The 13,596-nt window shown below is 42.9% G+C and overlaps 1 protein-coding gene across 33 annotated transcripts in view; it reads left to right on the top strand.

Annotated features, from left to right (window-relative positions):
* Positions 1–13,596, top strand: part of FAM76B (family with sequence similarity 76 member B) — a 330,098-nt gene that overhangs the window by 292,793 nt on the left and 23,709 nt on the right. For 32 of the 33 annotated variants that reach the window (XR_011390246.1, XR_011390252.1, XR_011390250.1 and 29 more), the window contains 2 exons: positions 5,735–5,964; positions 7,471–7,532. The gene's annotated coding sequence lies outside the window, so the exon portion shown is untranslated. Of the gene's footprint in view, positions 1–5,734; positions 5,965–7,470; positions 7,537–13,596 lie in introns of all 33 variants that reach the window. The other variant, XR_011390215.1, reaches the window with a different exon arrangement.

Below are 13,596 nucleotides of genomic sequence, written 5' to 3'. Positions count from 1 at the left end.
AAAGCCAGGATTTTTTAATTCATGCACTCCAGTATAGGATACAAACATCTTAACTGGTGTCTTAACCACTAGGCCAAATGCCCTCCCCAATCTTGACTTATTCTATTTGAAAGGCAGAAAGACATACAGAGGGAGGGAGGGACTGAGAGAGAAAGAGAAATAGACCAAAATTGTCCACCCTCTGGTTCACTCCTCCAAAACCTGAAAAATCTGGGACTGGGCTTGTCTGAAGCCAGAAGCCCCAAACTCAGTATGAGTCTTCAGGGTGGTTGGCAGGGACCTAAGTACTTGAGCCATCACCTGCTGCTTCCTGGGGTGTGCATTAGCAGAAAGCTGGATAGCAAGTGGGAGCCAGGACTTGAACCAGGCACTCCAGTATGGGATACATTCATCCTAGACCTAGAATGGCACTTTAACTCCTGTACATAATACCTGCCTCCCATCCTTTGCAAGTTTTTGTTTTGTTTTGTTTTGTTTTTGACAGGCAGAGTGGACAGTGAGAGAGAGAGAGACAGAGAGAAAAGTCTTCCTTTACCATTGGTTCACCCTCCAATGGCTGCCACAGCCGGCACGCTGCGGCCGGCGCACCACGCTGATCCAAAGCCGGGAGCCAGGTGCTTCTTCTGGTCTCCCATGTGGGCCATCCTCCACTGCACTCCTGGGCCACAGCAGAGAGCTGGCCTGGAAGAGGGGCAACCCGGGATAGAATCCAGTGCCCCGACCAGAACTAGAACCCAGTGTGCCGGCACCGCAGGCGGAGGATTAGCCTATTGAGGCGCGGCGCCGGCCAATATTTAAGTTTTGTAAACCATACACAGAAGTGAGAGCTCTTAGGGAAGAGCAAAACTAGTTGGAGTCAGATGATCTTAATCTGGATCTTGGCTGTTTCACCTTAGGCAAGTTTCTGGGTTCTAATTTCCTCTATAAAATTTTGATAATAAATACATCTCATAAGATTGCAAAAAACTGTCAATAATGAAGGTCAAAAGTGATTTGTAAAATGTAACATAAAAAAGTTAAATCTGATTTATGATGGTAATATTTTGTGCTGTATGTTATTTGTCCAGAAAAGCAATGTAATGATTTCTTTTAAGGTTTCTGTTATTTGTAAAATTTAATCATTTTGTGAAATGAAAGAAATCTGATGAATCCCTGTGGGGAGCAACCCGGACTAGACTAAGTTACTCGAATTAAGACTTATTCTATGCACCTGCTCTCCCACAATATGGCGCTGGGAGAGGAGAAAACAGCTTCTACCCAGCTGCCTCCAGTTCAACCAATAAACAGTAGGACTTGCTCCTGATTGGAGGAGAGCAGCGTACTCGGCGTGTGGGCAGCCGAGTTGGGATTGGCGGAGGAGGACTATAAAGGAGGAGAGAGACGGCATGCACCAGGAACATCTAAGGGGAACATCTGAGGGAACACCTGTGCAGCCCCCGAGAAGAGCCGGCCAGCGGTGTGCCGCTCCCCTGCGGAAGTGGGGAATGTGGCCAGGGGGAACTGCCCTTCCACGGAGGTGGAAGGGATAGTAGCCAACCCGGGAAGAACCAGCAGCAAACCCGGGGAGGGCCGAGCAGACGAAAGAACAGCGCAGGGTTCAGTGTCGTTCCTCCACGAAGAGGGGGAGCGACATAATGGTGCCGTGACTCGGATATGAAGCCTAGGCAAGGCTTAGTGTCGTTCCTCCACGAAGAGGGGGAGCGACATAATGGTGCCGTGACTCGGATAGGAAACCCAGGACGGATAGGAAACTTAGGAGGGAAGAAATGACTCGGATTAGGAAACCTAGGTCGGATAGCAAACTTAAGAGGGAAGAAACGGGAAGAACTGGGAAATTACCGGAGAGAGAGACTAGCAAACAGCCTAGGGAAAAGCCGGACGAAAAGGGTGCCGGAAGAAGCTATTGAAAGCCTAGGCATAGACTCAGATACGGACTACAGGGGGAAGCTGGGAGAAATCTCTAAGGTCAAAAGTGAAAGTGAAAGCTAGAACAAACAGACTCGGATGTGGACTGTGGGGAGAGGCCAGGAGAAATGAGGGAGGAGTATTGTTGGAGGAAAGCTTGGGGAAACATACCGGGTAGAGAAAAATGTTAGGGAAATTGAAGCCGTGGGGGGCAGGCCAAGGCGGACACGAAAGCCACTTTGGGGTTCTCAAGTTAGCCCGGGAATAGGGGGCGAAAAGTTGAAACCAGAAGCTGAAACGTAAGCCAGATTGGGATCCGTCTGATTAGCCCGGGGAGCAAAGGACGGGAAGCCAAACCGTGGGGCGGAGACGTATGCTGGGTTGAATTCACCAGGCTAGCCCGGGGAACTTAGATTGAATGCTAGTGGCGGACACGTAAGCTACGCTGTGTTACTCGCGGAAGCCGCCGTGCGCAGAGAGAGCGTGCGGGGCACAAGTAGATAGGGAACGGGGCTGGCGTGAGGCCGTGGTGCAGACGCGAAGGGCGTGGAGACCGCGGAGCGCGCGAAGCCAAGCCGCGCAAAGCCGAGCCGCGCAGATGAGAGAGATGCGGGCTGAAGCGGCTCAGAGCCGGAAAGCTGCCGAGAAGCAGCCTCGGGGCGGGCGCAGCCGGGAAGCTGCAGGGCTAAGAGAAATAGAAGCTTAGAAATAAAATGAGAGAAATAAGAATGCTGGGAGATAGAAGTAAAATGGGAGAAATAGGAATGCCCGGAGATAGAGAAATAGAGAAATAGAAAGGCCTCCCCTCAACATGGCAACGAGAAAGTTTGGATTCGGTCTGCCTGATTAAGTGAGGCGATGAGCACGATGAGCACCTGCGGCGGCTAGCAGCTTATGCGCCGCAGGTCACCGAAGACAGGCACGAATTAACATCAGTAAGGCTTCCCCACAATACCGCAATTAGAAGGCTTGGATTCGGTCTGCCTGATTAAGGCGGTAAGCGCCAGCAAGCAGCTCGACCAGAGTATGAGCTGCAGGTCACCGAAGATAGGCACGAACCAACACTAATAAGTCTCCCCCACAATAAGGCAATGAGAAGGCTTGGATTCGGTTTGCCTGATAGGTCTTGTAAGTCCCCTGCAGGCAGAGCAGAGCATGCGCTGCAGGGCACCGAACACAGGCACGCATCAGCGCCTAAAAACCTCCTCACAACATGGCGAAGAGAGGACCCGGATTCGGTTTGCCTGATAGGACTTGTAAGAGCCTGTGGCAACTCTAGCAAGCAGAGCAGAGTGTGTGCCACGGGGCACCGAAGACAGGCGCGTATCAACGCCAAAAAATAAAAAGAAAGGGGGATCTGTGGGGAGCAACCCGGACTAGACTAAGTTACTCGAATTAAGACTTATTCTATGCACCTGCTCTCCCACAATATGGCGCTGGGAGAGGAGAAAACAGCTTCTACCCAGCTGCCTCCAGTTCAACCAATAAACAGTAGGACTTGCTCCTGATTGGAGGAGAGCAGCGTACTCGGCGTGTGGGCAGCCGAGTTGGGATTGGCGGAGGAGGACTATAAAGGAGGAGAGAGACGGCATGCACCAGGAACATCTAAGGGGAACATCTGAGGGAACACCTGTGCAGCCCCCGAGAAGAGCCGGCCAGCGGTGTGCCGCTCCCCTGCGGAAGTGGGGAATGTGGCCAGGGGGAACTGCCCTTCCACGGAGGTGGAAGGGATAGTAGCCAACCCGGGAAGAACCAGCAGCAAACCCGGGGAGGGCCGAGCAGACGAAAGAACAGCGCAGGGTCCTGTGTCGCTCCTCCACGAAGAGGGGGAGCGACAAATCCCAAACTAATTAATGCCAGGTATACCCTGGGAGGGTGTCTGCAATTAACTAACAGAAAGAAGGCTTTTAAAAGATGTTAAAATGAAAAAAAAAATCACCAAATGCTCTTAAAGTATAGAGCATACAGGTTCAGAATTCTATAAGAAATAAGTATTGGAGATAAAGGAGCTCATTTAACTTTATCAGAAATCTATGCAAAGTGGATAGATTTTAAGAGTTAACACGTTTCTCGTTGACAGCAGCATGGTATTTGTTGCTGTTACAATAATGGAGTAAATTTAATGAGGTTTATTTGTCTACGAAGGAACAGCTTATCTTTTGTTTGGAGCAGAGAAGCAAGCCGAGTCCTGATCTGTGTTATTTCAGTGTCTGGTTGATTTGTACTTGAGGTTGCTGGAACAAATGCTTTGTTACTAAATATCTAGCAGAATCCCATTATAGTAGCCAGTGATCAAAAGGTGGAGTAAGATCTGTTTCTTACCAAGGGGGTTGATGCAGAATTGATCATCCTTACTCTCAAGAAATGTAATTTAGTTCAAGAAATATTAGTTAAGATTTACTACTCATGTCAGGCACTGTTCTAGGTTCTGAGAGTCTAATGATGACTGAAGAGTATGCTCCTAAGTTTACTATGAATTTTGTTCTTCTAATTTTATTCTTCTCCTCTGGATTTCCCATCCTATATTCAATTTCTGAGTCTGCCTTCATTACTCATGGAAGGAATGCCACAGCTGAAAAATGGACAGGAAACAGCCTTTGAATTTTAGAAAATGAGGCCTCGGGGAAATGGGAGAACTTGGGATAAATAACAGATCAGCATTGACTGGTGAGAGCTTCATCCATCCTTCTTCACCTGCCTAATTGGCTGTTCTTCCAATAATGTCTTATGACGATTACAGTAATATCCAGCGCCTTGCTGTCTGACTGACTGATACCACCTGCGTTCCAAGGCTCAGCCCTACTCTTATTGACTTTCGCATCTGACTACTTTTTTCCGCATCCGAGGATACAGATAAATTACTGACTTGGAAGCTGGGACTTTTGATATTTAGAAGAATGGTGGTGATACAGAAACCATGGTGATGCTTGTTTCTCGCAAGTACTTATTTTCTTTTTTTTTTTCTAGGGAGAGACACCCATACCCACACACAAAACACACATTTCTGCCCTCAGTGTAAGCTGCCCACATGATAGCCTAGCCAGAGAGCTAGAGATTGCATTGCGTAGATTCCCTTACAGCTAGGTAAATCCCCATGTTTAGAATGTGGGCAGAAATTGTATCATTCAGGGGCTTTGATAGGGATTTGTACCATTGGGCATGGGGCCTTCATCATCATTTCTGTTTCACACAGGCTGTAATGCCAGCTCTTTGAAGAGAACAGCACCTTCTGTTTCCTAGCAGAGCAACAAGATGAAGGAACCTAGGTCTTTGGAGTAGAGCATCTCCTATACCACTCCCTCCTGGATGGCTATTTTCTCTTTATTTAAGCGGTTGTAATCTTTGACCCTATTTTGTATAGAAAATCTAGTTTCTACTCTAAAACAGAAACAAGAGCCCACTTCACCTGTACTTGGGTGAGAATGAAAGGAAGCAGCTTGAGGTCTGTCCTGGAGGTACTGATAGTTTATTAGGAGAGAGAGACATGGGGACAGAAGAGGGAGCCATCTGTTACAGCTGAAAAAACAAGACAAGTAATAGATTACAGATCCAAAGGCACAGGATTGAGGTAGGGTTGGGTCCCACAAGACCCAGTGTCTCTATCTCTTGCAAAATTCTGGGAAAACATTGGCCAATTTGTGCTGCTTGGATTTTTTTTTATTTGAGCCTTTCATTAGCACTCTTTCTTCAGGCAAAAGACAGTATAATTGATTAGATACGATTGCACTCCAGGCATGCCTCATTACCATACAAGATTAGATGATTACACATGGATGTTCTCATCATTTTAGCCACGGAGTTGAGCTTGTTCTTGTTTCCTTCTCTGAAGGTAATGAAATTTCCATGTTCTTGTGAAGGAAAAAGCAGCTTTGTAAAATGCCGACGGTTTTAACATCCCGAAGTGAATCTCAGAACTGCGTATTGCTGTTGGCAAAGCAGAAGGATGTGCTCAGTCACAAGAAAATGGAGCATTTTTTGCATGAAAAATTGATCACCTGCTCAGTCCCCCTTTTCACTCTCCCCTTCACCCCAGCGTTGGACAGTCACGATGTTGCATGGGTGAGTGGTTATGGGTGGGTGGTTCCATCCTTGTGCATGATGATGTCCTCAGATTTAACCCAGCTGAATCTGCAGGCACCCGCTGACTTCTGAAAGTTTTATTTTTTAGTATAAGCGGCCTCAAATGCTCAGCAGTGAAGGCATTCTCCTTTCTCAATTCAAGTTCTTAAAAACAAACAAATTAAGTCTAGGGGGAATAAAAAGTGTTAAAAGTTTCACTTCCTAGCTCTATGTTTCTTTGAATTTTGAGCCAGGGTACTAAAACAAACCCCCCCTCACCTGCTGCTGTTTTCTGTGCTTACTTTAGAAATAAGCACTTGTCAATTTTGAAATAATTATAGATTCACGATTAGTTGCAAAAATAACTGTAGACTATCCTTCATTCATTCCTTCCCACAACTGGTTACATGTTACTTAATTATATTATGACATCACAGTCAGAAGTTGGCACTGGTACAATATGGTGGTTCTGTGTCATTTAATCACAGGTGTAGGTTCATGAAAACATATCTGAGATGAAGTTATGGATAACACCCCAAAAGCCTCTTGGGACTATCCTTTTATTTTATTTTTATTTTATTTTTGACAGGCAGAGTGGACAGTGAGAGAGGGAGAGACAGAGAGAAAGGTCTTCCTTTTGCCGTTGGTTCATCCTCCAATGGCCGCCGCAGCTGGCGCACCGTGCTGATCCGAAGGCAGGAGCCAGGTACTTATCCTGGTCTCCCATGGGGTGCAGGGCCCAAGCACTTGGGCCATCCTCCACTGCACTCACAGGCCACAGCAGAGAGCTGGCCTGGAAGAGGGGCAACCAGGACAGAATCCGGCGCCCCAACCAGGACTAGAACCTGGTGTGCCGGCACCGCAAGGTGGAGGATTAGCCAGTTGAGCCACGGCGCCGGCCAGGGGCCAGGACTATCCTTTTAAAGTTACATCCCCTAATTTCCTCCAACCTTCCCTAAACTGTGACAACCACTAATCTATTTTCTAGCTCTTTAATATTGTCATCTTAAGAATACTGCATAAGTGGAGTCATGGTCCATTTAAATTTAATGTAATTATTGATATATTAGAGCTTAGAGTCTGCCATTTCATTTTTTGTTTTGTTTGTTCTGTTTTTCATTTCTCTTTTTCCTGACTTCCTATGGTTTATTTGAACAAATTTGAGGATTCTATTTTGATTTATCTTTAGCATTTTGTGATAAATCTCATTGTATAGATTTTAGTGGCTGTTATAAGCATTGTACACATTTAACTTATCAAAGTCTACTTATGTCAACATTATATCAGGTTGAATAAAGTGCAGACATTTTATTTCCCAGTAGGTGTCTTTACCCTCTCCTATTTACAATGTAAATTGTCTTAAATATTTCCTCCACATACAGTGAGAACCACATCAAACAATGTTATAATTTTTGCTTCAATCATCAAACACAGTTTAGAGAACCAAAGAGAAGAAAGGCTGTTGAATTTACTCATATTTTAGATATTTTTTCTTCTTTCTTCCAGATGTTCTAAGATTCTTTTTGAACATTCTCTGTTTCAAGAACTTCCTTGAACCATTCATCAGGGTAGGTCTGTGAGAACAAATTCTCTTTGTTTTCCCTTTCTGATAGAGCTATGTTTCCCCTTTATTGCTGAAGTATATTTTTACCAGATATAAATATTGGGGCTGATAATTCTGTTATCTCAGCATTTGAAATTTATTTTGTGCTAATTCCCTTTATCACCCATGATTTCTTTTTATTTATTTATTTATTTATTTATTTATTTATTTTTTGACAGGCAGAGTTAGACAGTGAGAGAGACAGACAGAAAGGTCATCCTTTTCCGTTGGTTCATCCTCCAATGGCTGCTGCGGCCGGTGCACCACGCTGTTCCAAAGCCAGGAGCCAGGTGCTTCTCCTGGTCTCCCATGCGGGTGCAGGGCCCAAACACTTGAGCCATCTTCCACTGCCTTCCTGGGCCACAGCAGAGAGCTGGGCTGGAAGAGGAGCAAACGGGACAGAATCCGGCGCCCCGACCGGGACTAGAACCCGGTGTGCCAGTGCCTCAGGCAGAGGATTAGCCAAGTGAGCCCCGGATTTCTGATGAGAAATTTATTGTCATTGAAATTGGTTCTCATTTCCTCTGAGTGCTTTTTATACTCATTTCTTGTCTTTAGTTTTCAGATGTTTGAATATAATATGTTTTGATAAGAATTTATTTGAATTTATGCTATTTGGAATTTGCTCAGCTTGTTGAATCTGTAAGTTTTTATCTTTTCCAAAATTTGGAAAATTTCTGGTCATTAATTCTTCAAGTACTTTTTCATCCCTATCTTCTTCTTCCCTTTCTCATGTCAGCAGACACAAATGCCAGATTTTTTTTAGTCCCATAAGTCCCTGTGATCCTGTTCGTTTCCATCCTTTCCCCTTGTTTTCCTTCTGCTCAAATTTTATTTTCCTGAATTCATGTTTTTTGGTTCTGTCCTCTATCTCCTCTATTCTGTTAAAGCCATCCATTCAATTTTTATTTTTGTTATTGTATTTTTCAGGTTCAAAATTTCCACTTCATTCTACTTTTTATCTTTTATTTCTTTGCTGAGAGTTTCTATTTTTTATTTGTTTCAAATATATTTGTAATTGCTCACTTAAGAATTTTTATGATGGCTAATTTAAAATTCCTTTCAGAGAATTCCAACAGCTGTGTCACCTCAGTGATTTTTGTTAGTGATTTTGGGAGGTTTTTTTTTTTCATTCAATTTAAGATTTTCCTGGGTTTTGGTATACTATGTGACTTTTCATTGAACCTAGCTTGAGTATTTTGTCATGAAATTCTTTTTCTAAAATCTTTTGCTTTAAACTGTTGAAATCTTTGATATACTAAATTGATCTTCTGTATATAAAGATAATTGAAAATGAATCTTGATGCGAATGGAATGGGAGAGGGAGTGGGAGATGGGAGGGTTGCAGGTGGGAGGGAAGTTATGGGGGGGAAAAGCCATTGTAATCCATAAACTGTACTTTGGAAATTTATATTTATTAAATAAAAGTTAAAAAATATTTTTTCTTTAGCAAAAACACTAACACAGACAGAGCTCCTGGGGACAATGTTGGGAGTACGCCTCATTCATTACTAACCTGTGAGAGTGAAAATCTAAGTTCCTCACTAGGCTTGCTCTTAAACTATCCCAGCAGGGAGAGGTAGTAATGACTTGTGACTGTTGTGACTGGTGGGTCCCCTTGTGACCTCCACTAATATAATACTGTAAGTGCAGTGCGTTCATTATTGCTGAATCAGTGTCAGAGTCTGAGCTCCCCACTCTGACTTCTGACACCACACAGTGGAAGGTGTAGTAGGAGGACCTAGTTACAGATAAGCAAGAGTGGAAATCTTGGTCTCCTACTCAGTTTTTGCTGATGACATAAGGCCATGGGTTTTTTCCATGATGTTTGGCTGAGGGCAGATGATTTTTTGTCTAGAAGTTCTCCTATTACTGCCCTTTTCCTGGTCTTTTGGCTGGAGACAACAGAGTTTTCTACTTGCAGTTTTGTTGCTGCCTCCCATTGGTATTTCCATGTTACTGGCCTCTGAGTTTTATGCCAGAGATATATAAAGCAAAAAGAAAATCCAAGAACCCATCATCACATAAAACCAATCCAAAGTCCCTAGCTAGCCATCCCTCTTTGATCCACGTTTGGGTCTTCTTATGTTTGTTTTGTATATGTTTTCCAGAGTTTTAAACTATACTTACTAGGAGGAATAAGGGAAAGTACATATACACACATACATGATTTCACCTTTAGTACTTCCATAGCTAACAATAACAATGTTTTTAGTTCTATCTACATGACAAATGTCATGCTAATTCACTTAATTTTCACAGTAATCTTATAAGGAAGACACAGTAATTGCTGGCTCCATTTTAAGCATGAAGAAATTGAAACTCAGAAGTAATTTATGTAAACACTTAGAGCAGTGTCTAGCACATGATAAAGAATGGGGAATATTGCTATTATGAATTATTTTTGGCATTATTAACATGTCTGAAGGACCCAACTCATAACTGCAGAACTAAATTATAACTCAAGAAAATTGAAACATGCTTGTAAACTCTAGGCTGTATTTCTCTTATTTTTAGTGAAATCATTTGTATTAAGAAATTCTGCATCTTACTCTGTGTCTTTTTCCATCTTCTTTATTTCATTGCTGTTATTTTTTCTCTTCACTTTCCCTGGAAGTAAATTTTCCAAATTTCTTTCCATTCATAACCTTATAATAAAATACCTGGTATATGTAATATGTAGTTGACAAAGTCCTTTTATATTTATCATACTTAATCTTTATTTAAAACCTCATGACATCATAGACAGGTATCATTAATTATCACCCTACTTCAAAACTGAAGTTCAGAGAGATTCAGGGACAGGCCCAAAGTCACATGGTTAGGAAGTGGTCCAGATGGGACCCAAGTCCATTGCTGTTTCTACCACTCTGTGCTGTGTCTGTAGCCCTCAACTGTCTTTCACATCCGACCTAAACTCTCTGTGTTCATAGTTTACCTCCCTTTGGAACTCTTAGTAGAGTGTAAAGGGATTGAGGGAGGAAAAATGGAGGGAGAGGGTTCAGCAGATAGAGTGTAATATGGGTCAGGTATTTGGTGCAGTGGGGAGACACTACTTGCGATATCCACATCCCATTTCAGAGTGTCTGGGGTGGAGTCCTGACTCTGGCCACTGATTCAGTTTCCTACTAATACACACCCCGGGAGCAGCAGGTGATGAACCAAGTATTTGGGTACCTGCCACCCATGTGGGAGACCTGCATTAAGTTCCTGGCTCCTGGATTTGACTGTCCTGATTTGGCTGAGGAGTGAACCAGCAGATGAAATCTCTCTCTCTCTCTTTCTCTCTCTCCCTCCTCCTCCCGCCCTCTCTCTCTCTCTCTCCCTGCCTTTCAAGTAAATAAAAAATAAAGAAAATTTAAAAGAGCTTCTGTGGTTATGTAGATCTAAATGTTGTTGATCTATTTAAGATTTGTTGGAAATGCTGCTATACAATAATACAACCTTCTCCTATTGCTTGACTCCCACATGGGGTCATGTTTTGAGTTCTAGAGAACAGAATGGTTGGGAGCATGGAGAAAGACAAATTGGACATGTTGATAGCTATTGCATAGATTCCAGTCAACATGAGAAGCACAAAGGCTGAAGCAGTTGAGATCAAGAATAGTGATTTGAAGGATATTTAGTTATTTTTTATAGTATTGGTAGCCAAGAAACTGGTGTGTAGGTATGAGTATTTGAAGGACAAAGACAGAAAAAAGGAGTCATAAAGGACAGTGAAACTGCCTAGGTTCATGATTTGGAAAACTGGATGAGTAGTTTTGTTCACAATTGAGGCCAATGAAAAATAGTTTTAAGGAACATAACAGTGCACAGTAGGATGCTAAATAGTTGGCAAGTTAAATAAAGATATATGGAGGTAATTGCATTTGAAAATTAGGGGCCGGCGCTGTGGCTCAATAGGCTAATCCTCCACCTTGCAGTGCCGGCACACTGGATTCTAGTCCCGGTTGGGGCACCGGATTCTGTCCCAGTTGCCCCTCTTCCAGGCCAGCTCTCTGCTGTGGCCAGGGAGTGCAGTGGAGGATGGCCCAAGTACTTGGGCCCTGCACCCCATGGGAGACCAGGAGAAGCACCTGGCTCCTGCCATTGGATCAGTGCAGTGCGCCTGCCGCAGTGCTCCGGCCTTGGCGGCCATTGGAGGGTGAACCAATGGCAAAAGGAAGACCTTTCTCTCTGTCTCTCTCTCTCACTGTCCACTCTGCCTGTAAAAAAAAAAAAAAAAAAAAAAAAAAAAAAAAAAAAAAAAAAAAAAAAAGAAAAGAAAATTAGGAGATAATTAATGCCTTTGAAAAAATACCTGTGATACTCTCATGGGCTTTTCAGCCAGATTCGCATGCCTTAAGGGCTGATTCTGAGGCCAGAGTGCTGTTTAGGACATCCGCCATTCTATGGGTCTGCTGTGTATCTCGCTTCCCATGTTGGATCATTCTCTCCCTTTTTGATTCTATCAGCTAGTATTTGCAGACACTATTCTTGTTTATGTGCTCCCTTTGGCTCTTAGTCCTATCATTATGATCAATTGTGAACAGACATTGATCATTGGGACTAGTGAGATGGCATTGGTACATGCCACCTTGATGGGATTGAATTCGAATCCCCTGGTATGTTTCTAACTCTACCATTTGAGGTAAGTCAGCTTGAGCATGTCCTGAATTGCACATCTCTTCCCTCTCTTACTCCCACTCTTATATTTAACAGGGATCACTTTTCAGTTAAGTTTCAGCACTTAAGAAGAATTGTGTATTGATTACAGTATTCAACCAAAAGTATTAAGTAGAACAAATAAACAAAAAAAAATAATAAGAGGGATAACATGTTAAGTTGTTCATCAATAGTCAGGGCAAGGGCTGATCAAGTCACCATTTCTCATAGTGTTCATTTCATTTTAACAGGTTTCCTTTTTGGTGCTCAGTTAGTTGTCACCGATCAGGGAGAACATATGGTATTTGTCCCTTTGGGACTGGCTTATTTCACTCAGCATAATGTTTTCCAGATTCCTAACAGGGATCACTTTTCAGTTAAAATTTAAACACCTAAGAATAATTGTGTGTTAATTACAGAGTTCAACCAATAGAACTAGGACAAAAAAAATACTATAATGGATAAAGTATTACATTGTACATCAACAGTCAGGACAAGAGCTGATCAGGTCACTGTTTCTCATAGTGTCCATTTCACTTCAACAAGTTTCCCCTTTGGTGCTCAGTTAGTTGTCGCTGATCAGGGAGAACATACGATATTTGTCCCTTTGGGACTTGCTTAATTCACTCAGCATGATGTTTTCCAAATTACTCCATCTTGTTGCAAATGACCGGATTTCGTTGTTTTTGACTGCTGTATAGTATTCTATAGAGTACATGTCCCATAATTTCTTTATCCAGTCTACTGTTGATGGGCATTTGGGTTGGTTCCAGGTCTTAGCCATTGTGAATTGAGCTGCAATAAACATTAAGGTGCAGACAGCTTTTTTGTTTGCCAATTTAATTTCCTTTGGGTAAATTCCAAGGAGTGGAATGGCTGGGTTGAATGGTAGGGTTATATTCAGATTTCTGAGGAATCTCCAGACTGACTTCCATAGTGGCTTCACCAGTTTGCATTCCCACCAACAGTGGGTTAGTGTCCTTTTTTCCCCACATCCTCTCCAGCATCTATTGTTGGTAGATTTCTGAATGTGAGCCATTCTAACTGGGGTGAGGGGAAACCTCATTGTGGTTTTGATTTGCATTTCCTTGATTGCTAGTGATCTTGAACATTTTTTCATGTGTCTGTTGGCTATTTGGATTTCCTCTTTTGAAAAATGTCTATTGAGGTCCTTGGCCCATCTCTTAAGTGGGTTGTTTGTTTTGATGTTGTGGAGTTTCTTGATTTCTTTCTGGTTATCAACCCTTTATCTGTTGCATAGTTTGCAAATATTTTTTCCCATTCTGTCAGTTGCCTCTTCACTTTCCTGACTGTTTCTTTTGCAGTACAGAAACTTCTCAATTTGATGCAATCCCAAATGTTAATTTTGGTTTTGACTGCCTGTG

This window comes from Oryctolagus cuniculus, chromosome 1 (assembly GCF_964237555.1).
Source record: "Oryctolagus cuniculus chromosome 1, mOryCun1.1, whole genome shotgun sequence".
NCBI lineage: Eukaryota > Metazoa > Chordata > Mammalia > Lagomorpha > Leporidae > Oryctolagus > Oryctolagus cuniculus.
The sequence above is the reverse complement of the archived record's forward strand: the minus strand, read 5'-3'. Positions and strand labels throughout refer to the sequence as shown.